This window comes from Camellia sinensis, chromosome 8 (genome assembly GCF_055761805.1).
Source record: "Camellia sinensis isolate YWXY chromosome 8, ASM5576180v1, whole genome shotgun sequence".
In the NCBI taxonomy this organism is placed as follows: Eukaryota; Viridiplantae; Streptophyta; class Magnoliopsida; order Ericales; family Theaceae; genus Camellia; species Camellia sinensis.
In genome coordinates, this window is record NC_138968.1 from 97,263,995 (window position 1) to 97,268,900 (window position 4,906).

At 37.1% G+C, this 4,906-nt stretch overlaps 1 long non-coding RNA gene across 1 annotated transcript; it reads right to left on the minus strand.

Moving 5' to 3' along the window:
* Positions 1 to 403: 403 nt before the first annotated feature.
* LOC145797024 (uncharacterized) lies at positions 404 to 2,854 on the minus strand. The gene is made up of 2 exons (XR_014337958.1): positions 1,845 to 2,854; positions 404 to 970 (listed from the first exon to the last, which is right to left on the minus strand). It is a non-coding gene; the product is annotated as an uncharacterized LOC145797024 (long non-coding RNA).
* Between the last annotated feature and the right edge of the window lie 2,052 nt (positions 2,855 to 4,906).

Below are 4,906 nucleotides of genomic sequence, written 5' to 3' on the forward strand. Positions count from 1 at the left end.
TGGGCTATTGTGACTGTCCCACCACTAAGAATACAAGCGCCTGGACTCAGAATGCGGCATTGTCGCCATGACTCCAGGTAATGGACCCAGGCCAGTATCAAAACTTAGTATTTTCTACCATAACCGAATTTACAGCAGCTTTGGAGCTTAGTATTACCTACCCACAAAGATCATCAAGAAATATCAAAAGCCCTGGTCAGATCTTAATCACCTAACCAATCTTAATCTATAAGCATAGAGGATGAAGAAATATCAACATTTTGTGGTATTTAATAAATTTACAAAGAATAAAATAAGGTAAAAAAAAAATCATAACTGCAATTATTTTTTTCACCATAAATAAATATCATAACTACAATTATTTTTTGAAGAATTGACCAATAAATTCCATATTTCAGTCTTGTTATCCATATAATCCCAAATTTTTTGTTGTTTTTTTTTTTTTTGGGTAAGTAAGTCATAAAATAAAAACAGTAAAATGTACAAGTTTACAAGGGGCATACCCCAAGTACGCCCTACAACAAATAAAAGATGAACAACAAGCCACATAAAACTACCGCATGACATTCTACAACATAAAACCACCCTCGCAAAACCGAGAGAGCAACAGAAAAAACAAGAGCCCCACTTTGCCCATATATCCTTTTTGTCCCCCAGTAACCCCTACCATCAGAGATAATGGATGGAAACTTGGGGTGGGTATATGGGCAAATAAACAAAAAACACACCACAAACTCAATAAAACATAACAGACAAACATACAATACAAATGTAACTAACTAAACATCCGACAACACCAATCGAAAAATGATAATTGCCCCCGCTTGCTCCCAGTCTCTACCTCGGATGAAAGCATGGAATCCAATAAGCACCTCGCTTCTCATGGCCGTGACATCCTAGCCACTCAACCAAAGCCATGACGAAGGAAAAGATCTATTTCATGAAAGATCCTGGCTGAGTCACATGAAGCCTGCATAGTCAATCACCATAATCAACGGTCTTGAGAAGTTTAGTGAAAAAACAATAGCCCCGCTGCAACAAACCAATACATAGCCAACAAAACATGAGAGCAATCATCACATCCCCCAGTCCCTTCCGTGGTAGATCACAAGCCTCAAACCCCACGGCAGTGTTCCCTTCACTCCATGTCAGGCGTGGCAATACGATCAATTAGGATGGGTCATGAAGACAAGCAACCAGAAAACCGGTAGCTATCCTCCCGCTCATCTCCCAGTCTCTAACTCGGCTAGTCATTGAACCACTACTCCCCATAGCAGTGACTCCCCAATCACTCTTGGCGGAGATGGCTCAAAACCACCCTCATATCGAGTCACATGAGGATCACACGATCAATCAACATGAGAAAATCGACTATAAAAGGCCCGCTGCAATATGGCTAAACAGAAATTTATGGGCTCACCAATCATATAAATATATGCAATTTGTCCATAAAAAATCAATGAGCCAAAATACCCAATTACTGCCCAATATCAAAAGGTGGGCCAAACTGTTGATACCAAATTTAAAAGCCCCTGAAACGCCATAGACATCATCATATCATCATAAAGGAACAAATAGCCGTGGGCCTAAGAAGCCAACCCACGGCCGAATACACTTTCACTAGCCCATTAACTAAATAAAATGTGGGCCCAAGCATCATCAATAATTTTGATGACCAACACTTCAAAATTTCTTGAAAGCCTACAAGTGGATTCCACTAACAAAATGTATATATAAAATATTATATATAGCACTCACAAACAGCTTGCCCCACGTTTGAACCAAAAAGGCAACTCCACTAACCAAGACTTATATATAATATATTATATATACCACTCACATACCTGCCCAAAAACTGAAACAATAGGCCTCCCCAAAACCGTGAGCCAAGGCGCAATCTACTGCGTAGCTGCATTATAGCACTCATCACACGTCCGAACACATCAGTCATAATCCCACGCGCCCAAGGCTTGTGAAACCCACTTCATCTCCTTTAGAACACATGCATCAAAAAAAAATAAAAATAAATGTACCAATGGCCAGAACACGGCAAGGTACAGCAAATAATCATGACAGACAGCGAAGCCCAGCCCCGCCGACCGCAACTTATCAACGACCATGAGTTACTCACGAACTGGAAGTCCACCGTGGTAGTAACCCAGCCCAACATCTGACTCCAAAACAGATGCACCGTCGGTGAAGAACCCATCCACAGTACACGCTTGAAGCCAAGAACGACGGACGCAGAATGGAAACCCATGCGTCATTTACACGACACTACCCGTAGCTCACGGGATCATCAACTGACTACTCCACCTTCAAGCATAATCGGCAAAAAAAAACTACCAGATTAGCGAGCTAACATCCCACACCTGCGACGAGAAGAATGAAACTCTCACCACAAAAGTAACACAAACCAGCGCCGAATCAAAGTTTGCCATAGCCGAGCCACAAAAACAGACTCCGGCAGCAACACCATGATAACGGACAAACACAAACCAGCCGGTGATAACGCACCTGCAACACCAAACCAGAAACCACCCTGTCATTCATCACCAACCACGCACTGTAGAGGCTCTGAACTAACTGGAGATGACTCATAAACTCAACGTTGCAGGCCCACCTCCAAAACTTTTGAAAGGCAGCGCCTGAACTATCGCACAATCTGAAATACATACTCACTCACCCCTCAGAAATGGGTAGAGGAGCTAAACAACTGGCCAAATAATGCACCAGATCATTACCACCGGGGGGAGCTTTCTCTCTCTAGAATCGAGAGAGAGAGGCTCTACTTTCTTCCCCCAAACTAACACACACTTTTTTTTTTGTTGTTAACAGTGAAATCCTTTTGACTGGCTGTTTATTAATTTACCATTGGTCAAACTATTATAAAAAATTATTAATGTAATTATGGGAGTAAGGGTGCCTGTATTTCACGGGAAAAAAGGTAATAATATTGTTTTAATGTTTCGAAGTATGGGCAAAGTAGATGTGCGTGTGTGTGAACATGACGTGTTAGTGTGATTTGGCCCATTTTTGAAGTGTGAAGTCACATAGTGGGGCCCATAGTGACCCGTTTGCCCCTATACATTTTGAACCAACCCATTCAATTACACCCATTTCGAAATTTGGTGTTCCAATAGACGGGGTTTGCAAACCACACCGGCTGAGACTGTATGATGTTTTGCGCGGTTCATACATGCAACGGGTTGAAGAACGTGACAATCGGAAGTTGTGGTGTGTGAACGGTAATTGATGTTAACATGCACATAGTAAATAAGCCCCGTTGCAAACATGTTTTCTGCATACATAAATCTGGGGTCCATGTTCACACAATAACCAACCAACAACAACCAAAACCCCCAAATATATGTTCGTGCATACTGACAATAGCCGTAATTTCCACTGCATTCACCATTGACATATGAAAACAATTAATTTCGGACTGCGAAAAACGGCCAGTTGATGAATGGCCACACATGATGCAACCAAACGTGAAGGTGTGTCGAAAGTGCGCCATACCTGAACACGGCCAACTATGTCCACGTCGTCTGCAGAACACTCCTCACCCACCTCGTTAACAAGAAAGATTCAAAACCCTAATTCCCTCCTTCGAACCCTTTGTAAACGGAAATTCACTCCTTTCTCTCCAAATCGTGTGATCATATATTCCCAAAAAAAAAAAAATTCCTACTTAAACTACTAACTACTGAGGCAACTCCCATCTATATGGGTAAATTACACTGACACCCGAGGTCTATTTTTATTACAGTTCCCCTCACCTTTTAAAAATTACATCTTCTTCCTTGAGATTTAAAATTTCATTACAGATTCTTCTCTGGAATTTAATTTTTTTAAATATCAAATTTGCCCTCACTGAGTAAATTACATTGACACCCCTCACATTTTAGAAATTATAATCCCCTCCCTAAGGTTTAAAGTAGTATTATCAATTGCCCCCTCGGTTAACATTAGCTGGAAAAAAAATTCATTGAAAAAAAAATTAATTAGAAACAAAATTAATTGAAAAAAAATTTTGTTAGTAGAATTTTTTAATTTCTATTTAAAAACCGACGTAACTCATTTTTTGAATTTACGTTTTTTTCTCAAATTTACAAACTGAGGCAACAATTTATAAATCAAAAAAATTACCAAACAAGTTTTTATGACAGTTTTTTAAATTTTTGTAAATATAAACTGAAAACTGAAAACGAAATGGTTACCAAACAGGCCTCAAATGGTAAAAATGTCGTAAAATTAACAAACAATTAAATAAGTTACCAACGTAAGAAATGACTTATCAAATATTCTTAAGCTATGTATAGTTTGATTTTTAGAAATTAAAAATTAATTTGGTTAAGAAATAAAAAATAAAAAATAATTATCATTTAAGGGTAAAAAATAATTATCATTTGAACTTTTGGGCAAGTTATATACATACGTATGGCTGTTTCAATTTAATTTGGAAAAAATTATTTCTAACCACTAGAAAAATAAAAATTATATAAAAATGATAATTATTTTTTATTTTTTTATTTCTTAATCAAATTAATTTTTAATTTTTAAAAAAAAATTCTAAAAATCAAACCATACATAGCCTAAGAATCTTTTGGTAAATCATTTCTTACGTTGGTAACTTATTTAATTATTTGTTAATTTTGTAACATTTTTACCATCTGAATCCTGTTTGGTAACCATTTCGTTTTTAGTTTTCAATTTATATTTACAAAAATTTTAAAAATTGTCATAAAAACTTGTTTGATAATTTTGTTGGTTTATAAATGGTTGTCACACTTTGTAAATTTGAGAAAAAAACGTAAATTCAAAAAATGAGTTTACATTGGTTTTTAAACAGAAATTTAAAAATTTTAGTAACAAAATTTTTTTCAATTAATTTTTTTTCCAA